Consider the following 13,214-nt stretch of genomic DNA (forward strand, 5'->3'; position numbering starts at 1 on the left):
GCAGTAATTGGCAGGGGGCAGGGCCGGTCACCCAGGGAATGGGAAGGTGTTAATTGCTCTCCCCCCTTCCTCTGGGTGTATTCCTAGTAAGGAGGGAGCTCCAAGGGTAGAAGGATCCAGGAGAGGTCCCAAGAACTCCAAGGCTTGGATTTCCTCGGTAGGAGGGTAAGGTGGATGTGCAGAAGCTTCGTGAAGAAACAGCTCGAGGTCCCCTAGGGAAGGGTAGAGCTGGGACTTAGAAATCAGGGCTGGGGGACTCCACAGCTTGTGGCTTGACCACCATGGTGTCCTGTCTCTTTTTGAAAGGAACGGATTGAAGTGTGGGTTCTTGCTCCAGTGATTCCTGCAGTCCTTTCCAGCTGAGGTCTGGCCAGTGCACCAGCCAGGGGAGCTGGGGCCGGGGTTCGGGTGGGATCCCCCACCACAGGGTTCCCATCCGCCTCGGTCTCCTGTCTCGGCTCCTTATTTCTCCAGACCTACCTATACCACCTCACACCTCTGGCCTCTGCTCCTGTTGTCTGGAATGTTCCCCCCCCCCTTCTCCAAGTGTTTGTTTGTGGATTGTCTCTTTAGACACCATTTGTACCCAGAACATTATATTCCGTGGAAATTACCTTCAGTCCAACATTTTATCAGCCTGACCCATAGACTAATTGAAAACAGGTGGCTTTTCCTCAAACAAGGCTCATTCCTGGAGAATATTTATTAAGCTCCCCTCAGAGGACCTGTGGGCGTCCATCTGTAGCTGGTGGAGATGTCCCTGGAGGCCCAGGCAGTGTTCCAACAGCCAGAGGTCACCGGGTGTGAGTGTTCTGTTGTGTGAGCTACCTTCTCTGCTGAGGGGCAGCCCGGCTCCGCCTCAGTCACTGTGGGGACAGCAGTGCACATGCATGCAGAACACTGTGCACGAGCACACACACACAGTGCCCCTGCAGAGCAGCCGTCCTGAAGAAAGAGACTTAGAGACAAGCCTCTCTTGGTTGGGGGCTCTGGCTCTCCCTCTCCCCAGTCACCCAAGCCAGAGCCCTGGGAGTTGTCCAAAGCTTCCCCTTTCCTTCACTGCTGTATGCAGTCAATCCCCAGGTCCAGGGTGCCGTGTCCCTTGCCCCCTATAATTCCATCCCCTGCAACATCTTAGTCCAGGCCTCATCCACTCTCACAGCCTCCTTGCTGGTGTCCCTGATCTTGAGTTACCCCTCCTATCAATTCTCCACCTGGTAACCAGAATAATCTTTGTGAAATTCAAGTCTGATCTGACTGCTCCCTTGTTTAAAACCCTTCTGTGGTCCCCGTCACTGAAGCATGGAAGACCAGGCCTTGTGTGCCCAGGCCCCTGCCTCGGCCTCCTGTCTCGGCTCCTTATTTCCAGCCATGATGGTCTCCAAGTGCATCGACACCACATCACACCCCTGGGTCTCTGCTTCTTGTGTTCCTGTGGCCTGGAAAGGCCCATATCCTACCCACGCTTCAAGGGCCGCTTCTAATGGTATCTTCAAGACCCCCTGGTAAGAGACTTCCTAGCCCCTGTTCTTTCTAGCTTTGGAGCTTTTCCATCATATTAGAGTTGGTTGTTCATGTGTCTGAGAGTCTCTGGAGGACAAGGCTTGGGGCTGGTCTTTCCCTGTGTCTCTAGCTCCTGATACAAGGTCTGTCACAGAGATGATGCTTAGCAAACATCAGAGAGATGAGTGAGTGAGCGAGGCACATCCTTTCCTTGGCATCAGCAGACCTGCTGTGGACATCCAGCCTTTGAGGCTTCATGGGCTGAAACGAGATGGAATTGATTTTATTTCACAGCCGCAAAGCATGGTTCCCTGTGTTTCTAACCCTACCCCATCCTCCTGCCCTGCTCTGTCCTAAGACATTATTTGTGTTACCTCAAAGACAACTCTCCCCTGGATTACCAGGATCACTTAGCCTTCCTGCCCCAGCTCCCTTCTAGTAACTCCCATGCCCATTAGCAAGGACATTAGGGTCAGAGGCTGTGGGACCTCAGGGCTGCAGGAGCCTTTACAAAGTGAGCCACCTCACTTCCTCATGTACAGATAGGGAGACTGAGACCAAGAGAGAGAGGGGGCCAAAGTGGTCAAACTGCAGCACCACAGGATGAGAACCCAGCCAGGGCTCTTTCACTCTCTCTCACAAGGGCCCAGGCACTAATATCAACACCTCCATTTTACAGATGAGAAAACTGAGACACAGAGCAGTTAAGTCACTTGCCCAAGGTCAGATAGTACATGGTGCTGATTTGAACTGGCCACAGCTCCAGAGTCTCTTCTCTTAATCTCTGCCCTGGACTGACAGACGGGGAAACTGAGGCCAGAGAGGGTCCAGCAAGTGGCAGCTGAAGAGGAAACAGGTTTTGGCTAAAGTGCAAATTCAGAGCTCTTCAACCCCCAGGGTGGGGAGTGTGTGGACTGAAAAGAGGCCTGGAGAGTTTGCCTTCTTCAATTAGGCCGTTTGCTTTTCTGAATCCAGGGTATAATTTAACTAATGGTGCTGGTTTTCTGACGCCATCGATCGGCCAAGATTAAATATGTTTGTCACGGTCAAGTGAACTAATCGCTTTATTGTATTTCAAATACTAATTTCATCAGATAGATGTAGAGGGGTGACCCGGGGAAGGCGAGGGAGAAGCACACGTGCACGGATCGGGCGGGGGACGGTGGGGCAGGGGGTGGCAGCAGCATAATGGATGGCACTCAACAGCCTGGAGGGGCCTGGACCAGGGCCTTCTGGGTGTCTGCAGCCCCGCTGCCCAGGCAAGCGGAATCTGCACTTCCCAGGCCTCCTCCATCACTTTCCTGGGGCCCTCTTGAAATTTCTCTTCTCGGGAGAGGCAATTTCTCAAGTGTTATTGGAAAATGGTAGATGTTCCCAAATAGCTATCCTAAATCACCCCCTGGCCACTAATCCTGCAGCTGCTCCGACACTGCTGGATGCAAATGCTGCCGCTCTGAGCCATTAGCCATTCTGGGAACCACTGATTCACAGCAAAACCTAAAAATGAATTCATCTGTCTTTCAGGTTTGGAAAAGCTTTGACATTTCCATAGCTCAGCATGTCGGTCAAGGAGACACAGGGCTGCTAAATCACCCCCTGGCCCAGGTACGGCACCATTGAGCAAACCTCCCTCCTCATGAGAGAGGGTGGGTACACAGCATATGCACACAGCACAACTGGACACACGGGCATGGACACACATGTGTGAACACATGCACACCCACACGTAAAGCCCACACGCCCACATATGCACCCTCATGTACACACTGACATGCACACCTGTACACACCTGTACACACGTGCACGTGCACATACACACAGGGTACAGAAACTCCTGAGAGGCAAGATGTTTCCTAAATGCATGAAATTGGTTTATCCCCCTGTACAGAGAAGCCCCGAGAGGGCTTGACCCAGTGACTCTGAAAACAGCTGATTTCTCTAACTCTGGATGCAAGTCCACCCACAAACTGCTCTTCCTATTTTGGCATATTTAGTCACCCCCAACACAGGCCACCAACAGTAACCCCTGCAGCTGGGGAAAGTTAGGTCTCTCTCCTCCACCCTTAGGCTTCTGAAGCTCAACCTTTGGGTGATTAGAGGAGGGAAAGGGACGGCTCCCAATTTAACTGCAGGCACAGAGGAGTAACCCATCGCCATCCTGGTCAGCACCCACTTAAATGGGAAAGACATAAGAAGCACCATAAGAAGATGTCCAGATGTGCTCAGCCGAGCCTCTGCCCCCCAGATGCTCAGGTTCTTTCAGATGGGCTGATGCCTCACATCTGTACAGCTTTCAAATCTGTTATCTTCCAGCAACTCTGGAAGCAGGTAGGGCTTTGGAATTTACCAGCCCTATTTTATAGATAAGAAAATGGAGGCCCAGAGAGGGGAAGGGACTTACTAACGTCATCCAGTTAGTGGTGAATCAGACCTGGAGTTTGGATTTCCTGACTCCAAGACCAGTGCACAAGCCCTTTGTAAATCTCTGGCCAGACCCTATCCAGGCTCTCAGAGCTTTGAAAAGTAGCCCCCGACTTTATCATTTTCCTGTTCTTTTTTTGGTCTTTGACTCATGGCTGGATTTCCTGACCACAGTTATGCCCTTGAGCAGACGTCCCCAAATACTCTCCAACATGGGCTGCCTTCCCAGGGACCGTAAGGCTCAGAATCAAGAAAAGCTCCATATGTGACTGGGCTGACCCCTGTCCTTGCCAGGCATCTCTATTATTAGAACCATATTTTCATGGCTTAGAATCTGTGGGATCTGGAGCTTTCTTAGGGATTTTGTTCAAACTCCAGGAGATACATCCATCCCCAAGAATCCTACTGGGTTAAACAAGACAGAAAAAACTAGTGGCGTCTCCCCAGGGAAACATTGAAAGTCATTGTGGCAACAAACAGATTTACTGAACATTTCAAATCTTTGAGCATCATTAAAACCCGGAGAGCAACCTGGCCTTTTAGTCTCTTTTCATGCTATGTAATTCCAGATGTTTTACCTCCCAAAAGATCTGGTTTTCTACATGATGGAGTACCCAATTTGCAAAAAAAAAAAGTCGTAGTACCCACTCTGAGCCAGTAAAACATCGGCAATATGCCAACTTCCAATGTGTTTGTTAAAACCCAAACCTAGGCAATGTCCCACATGTGAGTTTTGAGGCCTCATGGAGTTGGAATCAGAAGGCCTGAGCTCTAACCTCTGCTCTGCCTTCATCTTGTCCAGTGAGTTGCCCCAGGTCCCACAGGGGCCAAGCTGTCATTGAATGCCCAGCCTGGCCCCTACACAGTGCTTGTCCCTCCATACCATACACCCCTGGAGCAAAGAGGAATCAAATGTAACAAGATCAACAAGCACAGCTGACACAGGCTGGGAACAGCGAGCAAGTTTAAGCACGTGTGCACTCATCATGCCTAAACATCTCCTGGTAGAGGTGTCAGAGGAAGGAAACTTTCCCTTCCCACTTTCTTGCTCTCTGTGTGGGCTTCTGGTTGCTGCCTGCCTGTGGGGTGTCCACCGATCTACAGGGAAGACGTGGAGGGCACAGGACAACCAGCAGGGCCCTCGGGCAGACTGGCCTTCACGCGTCAGGACAGAGTGATCAGTGCTCTTTCTTCAGCCCTCATCAGGGTCGCTGTCAAGTCCCCTTCTCTGGTGTCAGCCGCTGGCCCTCTCTGTCACGTGTGCTCTTGACCACTCACCACTTCAGAAGTCCCTGTCCTCCCTCGGCCCTGGGACCCCGTGCTCTCCAGTGTCCCCTACTCTGGATGCTCCCCCTCCGCAGATGCCTTTTCCTCAGCTGTTCCTTGAAAGTTGGTTGATGTTCTCCCTTCTTTTTAACTGTATCATCTATCATCTATCTATCGTCTATCTATCATGTACCTATCATCTACCTATCTATATCTGTTTACTCTCTCTCCACCTATCTATCATCTCTCATTTACACTCTCTCTATTTTTCTCTATTTATCATCCATCATCATCAGCTATCTATCTATCTAGCCATCTAGCCATCCCAGGTCATCTCACCCACCCCCATGGCTTCCATCACCCCCAGGTCTGTGCTGACGATTCTCCAGAGCTCCAGACTTGTACTTCTACCAACCTACATGACTTCTTCACTTAATGCCCCTCATGGATTTTTCTCACATAATGAGTCCAGAAGCAGGCAATATCTCAGTAGCTCAAGGATGTCAGAACTGAGGTCTCTTGGTTCTCTTGGCCTTTCCCTTATGGTTGCATTAGGGCAGCTGTAGCACCAGCCATCTCATCTGCCTTCTAGACAGGAAGAAAGAAGGCATGAAAAGGGGGAAAATGGCCCCAATGGCTGAGAACCTTTTCTAAAAAAAAAAAAAAGGTTCTTCCAAGAAGCTCTACTCAATGACTTCTACTTCATTTCCTTGGACACTCACAGCTGCTGTGGCAGTGTGTTCTGTGTATAATTTTATTGAGCATGCTGCCACTGCTGTTGTGGGAATGATAAGGAAAAAGAGGAGCCCTTTTCCCAGACAGCTGCATTAGTCTTCTCTCTATGACCCCCTCCCCAGCCCCCAACTCTGTCCCTCTCAGCCCCTGCTGTTATGAAAACACCAGAAATGGATTGGCTTTTATAAAGGGGATTTATTTGGTTACAAAATTACAGTCCTAAGACCACAAAAGTGCCAAAACCAAGGCATCAACAAGAGGACACCTTCACTGAAGAACAGCCAATGACATCGAGAACACCTCTGTCAGCTGGGAAGGCATGTGGCTGGCATCTGCTGATCCTTTGCTCCTGGGTTGTGTTTCAAACTGGTTTTCTCCAAAATGTCTCTCTCAGCTGCTCTGAGCTTCTTCTGTCTGTGAGCTCTCTTAAAGGACTCCAGTGATTTGACTAAGACCCACCCTGAATGGGTGGGGTGCATATCTCCATGGAAACGATTTAATCAAAAGTATCATCCACAGTTGGGTGAGTCACATCTCAATAGAGACACGCAATCAAAAGTTTAATGTCTGCCCTCACAAGATTGGATAAAAGAACATGGTTTTTGGGGGACATAATATATCCAAACCAGCACAGCCCCCACCTACAGTTGGAGTGATCTTTCTAACGGGACACTGATCCTTTCACCCTTGCCCATACCCATCCCAGATGCCCCTAGGTAAGACTCAACACTGGTCTATAGTCTAAAATCTCCAGCCTGGCATGCAAGATCCTGGAGAATTAGCAGAATCCCCATGAACTGAAAGGTCTGTTTCCTTGCCGCAATATTCTTTGGTGGATTTCAGAAAAGTGCAGCCATCCTTGAGGGGGAAGGGAGGCTGATAATGGAGGGTTTTGAAAAAAACAAACACAACCGCTCTGGCCTGCCCAGATAACGAATAGAGAAGGTTATCTATCTCACTGATTTATATTTTTACAGTTTCTTCCATAGACTGAAACAGAAGCATCTTTACATCTCCCGCCCTCCACATTTGCTACAGCAAGGAAATCACATTTTTCATGAATCATGGTAATTACTCAATGGCAGTGGTTTCCTTTGTTAAGGTTTGAACTTGGCCATTTCTTCTATCAGGGTTGAGCCCTGCTGTGATGCACAACTTCTTTTTTTTTTTTTTTTTTTAATCATCATTTTATTGAGATATATTCACATACCACGCAGTCATACAAAACAAATTGTACTTTCGATTGTTTACAGTACCATTACATAGTTGTACATTCATCACCTAAATCAATCCCTGACACCTTCATTAGCACACACACAAAAATAACAAGAATAATAATTAGAGTGAAAAAGAGCAATTGAAGTAAAAAAGAACACTGGGTACCTTTGTCTGTTTGTTTCCTTCCCCTACTTTTCTACACATCCAACCATAAACTAGACAAAGTGGAGTTTGGTCCTTATGGCTTTCCCAATCCCTTTGTCACCCCTCATAAGCTACATTTTTATACAACTGTCTTCGAGATTCATGGGTTCTGGGTTGTAGTTTGATAGTTTCAGGTATCCACCACCAGCTACCCCAATTCTTTGGAACCTAAAAAGGGTTGTCTAAAGTATGCGTAAGAGTGCCCACCAGAGTGATCTCTCGGCTCGTTTTGGAATCTCTCTGCCACTGAAGCTTATTTCATTTTCTTTCACATCCCCCTTTTGGTCAAGAAGATGTTCTCCGTCCCACGATGCCGGGTCTACATTCCTCCCCGGGAGTCATATTCCACGTTGCCAGGGAGATTCACTCCCCTGGGTGTCTGATCCCACGTAGTGGGGAGGGCAGTGATTTCACCTTTCAAGTTGGCTTAGCCAGAGAGAGAGGGCCACATCTGAGCAACAAAGAGGCATTCAGGAGGAGACTCTTAGGCACAAATATAGGGAGGCCTAGCCTCTCCTTTGCAGCAACCGTCTTCCCAAGGGTAAAACCTGTGGTAGAGGGCTCAACCCATCAAACCACTAGTCCCCTATGTCTGTGGTCATGTTAGCAACCATGGAGGTGGGGTAGGCGAATACCCCTGCATTCTCCACAGGCTCCTCAAGGGGGCACTGATGCACAACTTCTTATCCAGAATGACACCATGGAGAATAAATCAGGACCAGGACACGGTGTGAAAGCTGCAGTTTGGCAGGACCCTGGGGTCTGGGAGCTAATAGGGTCTCCCGGCAGGGAGGAACTGTTGCCAGCCAAGCTGAGGAAAGAAGGTGAGGCTGAGATTTTGAAAAAAGAATTTTGCCACTATATAAAACTGATGTCAGCAGGTGACTCATAAACCATCCAAAGAATGTGAGAGCTGGCAAAGCCTTGATGATTGGTGAGTTTGGGGGGCTTTTAACCTGTGGGCTGTGGATAGGTTTTATGGGGGTCCATGAAACTCTGAAATTGTGTGTAATTTTTTTCTGTGCATATGTGCATTTCCTGGGGTTACAGTTCATAACTTTCATCAATTCTCAAAGCTTAAGAACCACTGGTCTGGTTGTATCTCTCATCATACAGAGAAAAAATCTATGAGATCCTTGGACGGAGAAGAGACCAGTTCGGTTCCACTAGAGACAAAGGGGCAGAACTGGGGTTGAGAGTTAGGAGACAGAACCAGGTCCTGGCTGTGTGACCTTGAGCTGGTCACCTCACTGCTCTGAGCATTTTCCCACATATGAAATTAAGGGATTGTTAGAGGGATTAAATTTTTAGAATTATCCACTGCCCACAATGTTAGCATGTAATTGATGCTCAAAAAGTATTCTTTGAATCATTAAATAACTTCATTTCTGTCCGCTATCATTCATTCAGCAAATATTTGTTGAGTATCTCTGACATGCCAGGACTCTGGACACAGAAGGCAGACACAGCCTCTGTCCTCACAGAGCTGGGAGTCCAGTAGGAGATACATATAAGAAAACAGATCATTGTTATTGCCTTAAAATGAACATTACATTATTATTGTAACTGTTATAACACAATGTGATCAATGTCTTAACAGGGTCAGCAGAGAGCACTGTGGGAGCATGGGATGGGGGCACCGAACTACAGTGGGGTAATCAGGAAGGGCTTCCCAGAGGAGACAGCAGCTAAGCTGAGATTTGGAGAAGTAGGAGTTGCACAGGCAAGAGAGAGCCAGAGCATCTTCCAGAGAACAGCATGTACCAAGGTTCAGAGGCAAGAGAACATTTTACTTCTTTGGGGAAGTAAAAATTGATCAGGCTCAAAGCAGCAGCACTATCCAGGAGGGACAGCCAGCATCTCCAAAACCAAATCCTCCATCTTCTTGCTCTCAGCCCTGTTCCCACCCCAACACCCAAAACTACTTCTAGCCTCTTCCCTTCCTAGTGAAAGACGTCAGCACCCCCCTGAACTCTATCCACCTCTTCCCCCAACCAAAAACAAAACAAAACAAAACAAAACAAAACCAAAAGAATGGGCCTTGCTGTTTTAGCTGCTGCAAGCAGCCAAGAGAAGCCATGCTGAAATCAACATGCATGCCCAGCACGTCTGCATCCCTTCGCCTTTTGTCATTTATTTATCTTTGCACACATTTATTTCGTGGTGACACCTCCATAAATGACCATCTCCTTCTCCCTTTTGGTCCAAATGGTGAGCCTCCCTCTAGCTAGCCTCAGGGACTCTTTCAGGCCCCTCTCCTAGAGGTGACGGAGCTGGATGGGTAACTTGGCCCAGGTAAGGCAGGTAGGAGAACCTAAGCTGGGCAGCCTGGTGAGCTCGTATTATCAGAGGCAGATAATCACCACGTGGCTTGCAGGGCTGCTGCAGGCTTGCTGAGCTCCCGGGTCGCAGCCCTGACAGGGCCAGGCTGAGTGATCACCCTGGAGATGATAAATTCCTGCATCCCTTGGCTGGTCCTGGGTCTGCAGCCAAGTGCTGCTGTCATCTCTCTATTCTCCCGTTCCACCGTTATTGAAAATCAATTATCTGTCTAAACTAAATGAAGTTCAGTGACTGGGACCGAGTCCATAAATCAAATAAAAGCTAAATTATATTTAAAAAGGGGAATAGGAATTAGAAGGCCACTCCAAGGTGGAGCAGGGGTCCCTGAGAGTTGGTTATCACAGAGGCAACCAATGAGTAATGTTGCCCAGCCAGGCTCACTGCCCTGTGCACATAACAGCCAACCTGTGGGACTGGGGTTTCAAATAGAGAAAGAGCTTTCATTGCAAGGCGTGATGCAAGGTGAACAGGAGGCTTGCAGGCCGTAGATCTGTCTGCCTGAACTGGAGAGCTTCTGAGAATTCTATAGCATCCTGACAAAGGCAGGCTTGTGGTAATGAGCACAGTGGTTTGAGATGACGAGGTTAGAGATAGTCTAACTATGGAGCATGCACAGGCTGCTTACAGATTTGGTCATAGGATGCACATAAAGAAAATGATGGCTTACTGTGATTATGGGCATGATTTTTAGTATTACAATGAGGTATAGGTTACTAGAGGTTACAGTTTTGGGCTACTGCGCATGTCAGACGGGCCAACTTTGGTTAGAACTGGCCCTATCTAGCATGATAAGGTAGGAACTAGGCTGGGTTGGCTCAGTTTTTTCGCTCAGATGTTTTATGTTATCAAATCTATCACTTTTTCATTTACAGTTTCTGCCTTTTATACTATGCTTTAAAAGACTTCAGCAAAGGTGTCCACTTCCAGCCAAGGAGCAGGCAGAATACTCCCTGGAGCTCAGGCTGAGTTGTTCCAGCTTCCACCAGGCAGAGCAAAAAGACCTCCAAGCACATGGGGCATTGAGTAGGGGCCTGTGTTAATTTTCTGGGGCTGCTGTAACAAAGAACCACAGACCAAGTGGCTTAAAACAACAGAGAGGTATCCTCTCCTGGTCCTGGAGGCTAGACACCCTAAACCAAGGTGTCCGCAGGGCCCTGCTCCTGCTGAAGGTCTGGTAAACAGTCCCTCCCTGCCTCTTCCAGTGGTGGTGGCGCCTGGTGCTCCTGGGTTTGTGGCAGCACAACTCCACCTCTGCCTCGTCTTCACCCGGCCTTCCCTGTGTGTCCTCTCCTCTGCTCACAAGCTCCCCAGTCATCAGATCCGGGGCCCCTTCATCCAGCATGAGCTCATCTTGAGACCCTTAACTTGATTATATCTGTAAAGACGCTATTTCCAGATGAGGTTATATTCATAGGTCCCAGGGGTTAGGACGTGGACATCTCTTTTTAGGGGACACAATTCAAAGCACAAGGTTCTCATAAAACTATTGCCTCACTGGTGAGTCCAAATTAACTCCAGACCAAAGGCTTCTCCTGCCATAACCAAGCTTAAAGGCAACCCTTGAAAGGATCCAACTGATTCGTGCTCCAGAACCCAATCCAGTGATATTTAAAGAAATACAGCAAAATCTAGCAACCAATAATGTAAAATTTCCAATGTCCAGCATCTGTGTCAGTTTGAATGTATTATGTCCCCCAAACGCCATTATCTTTGATGCAATCTTGTGGGACAGACATTTTAGTGCTGATTAGATTGGAATTCTTTGAGTGTTTCCATGGAATGTGCCCCACCCAACTGTAGGTGATAACTCTGATTAGATATTTCCATGGAGGCGTGGCCCCACCCATTCAGGGTGGGCTTTGATCAGTGGAGCCATATAAACGTGCTGACTCAAAGAGATGGAACTGAGTGCAGCTGTGAGTGACGTTTTGAAGAGGAGCAAGCTTGCTAGAGAGGAACGTCCTGGGAGAAAGCCATTTTGAAACCAGAACTTTGGAGCAGACGCCAGCCATGTGCCTTCCCAGCTAACAGAGGTTTTCTGGTCGCCACTGGCCATCCTCCAGTGAAGGTACCTGATTGCTGGTGTGTTACCTTGGACACTTTATGGCCTTAAGACTGTAACTGTGTAAACAAATAAACCCTCTTTTATAAAAACCAATCCATCTCTGGTGTTTTGCATTCTGGCAGCTGTGCAAGCTGCTCTGCCGCTTGGACCATATGATCCAGCTGACCGAATGGTGCTGGAAGTGTCAGTGGCAAATAGAGATGCTGTTTGGAGCCTTTGGCAGGCTCCTATAGGAGAATCACAATGCAGGCCCTTAGGATTTTGGAGTAAAGCTTTACCATCCTCTGCAGATAACTACTCTCCATTTGAGAAACAGCTGTTGGCCTGCTACTGGGCTTTAGTAGAGAGAGAACGCTTAACCATGGGTCACCAGGTTACCATGAGACCTGAGTTACCTATCATGAGCTGGGTGTTGTCTGACCCACCAAGCAATAAAGTTGGGCATACACAGCAGAACTCCATCATAAAATGGAAACAGTATATACGAGATAGAGCTCGAACAGGTCCTGAAGGTAGAAGTAAGTTACATGAGGAAGTGGCCCAAATGCCCATGGCCCCCACTCCTTCCACCTAACCTTCTCTTTCCCAGCCCACAGCTATGGCATCTTGGGGAGTTCCGTGCAATCAGTTGACTGAGGAAGAGAAGACTCGGGCCTGGTTTACAGATGGTTCTGCACGATATGCAGGCACCACCCGAAAGCGGACAGCTGCAGCACTGTGGCCCCTTTCTGGGATGTCCCTGAAGGACAGTGGTGAGGGGAAATCCTCCCAGTGGGCAGAACTCTGAGCAGTGCACCTGGTTGTTCACTATGCTTGGAAGAACTGGCCAGAGGTGCGTTTGTGTACTGATTCCTGGACTGTTGCTAATGGTTTGGCTGGATGGTCAGGGACTTGGAAGTAATGGGATTGGAAGATTGGTGACAAAGAAGTCTGGGAAAGGGGTATGTGGATAGACCTTTCTGAGTGGGCAAACAACATGAAGATATTTGTGTCCCATGCGAATGCTCACCAGAGAGTGACTTCAGCAGAAGAAGATTTTAATAACTAAGTGGATAAAATGACCCGTTTTGTGGATACCAAGCAGCCTCTTTCCCCAGCAACTCCTGTCATTGCCCAATGGGCTCATGAACAAAGTGGCCATGGTGGTAGGGATGGGGGTTATTCATGGGCTCAGCAACATGGACTTCCACTCACCAAGGCTGACCTGGCCACAGCCACTGCTGAGTGTCCAATCTGCCAGCAGCAGAGACCCACACTCAGTCCCCGATATGACGCCATTCCCCGAGGGGAAAAGCCTGCTACCTGGTGGCAGGTTGATTATATTGGATCACTTCCATCATGGAAGGGGCAGCGATTTGTTCTTACTGGAATAGACACATACTCCAGGTATGGGTTTGCCTTCCCTGCACGACATGCTTCTGCCAAAACTACCATCCGTGGACTTACAGAATGCCTCATC

This window comes from Choloepus didactylus, chromosome 10 (assembly GCF_015220235.1).
Source record: "Choloepus didactylus isolate mChoDid1 chromosome 10, mChoDid1.pri, whole genome shotgun sequence".
In the NCBI taxonomy this organism is placed as follows: domain Eukaryota; kingdom Metazoa; phylum Chordata; class Mammalia; order Pilosa; family Megalonychidae; genus Choloepus; species Choloepus didactylus.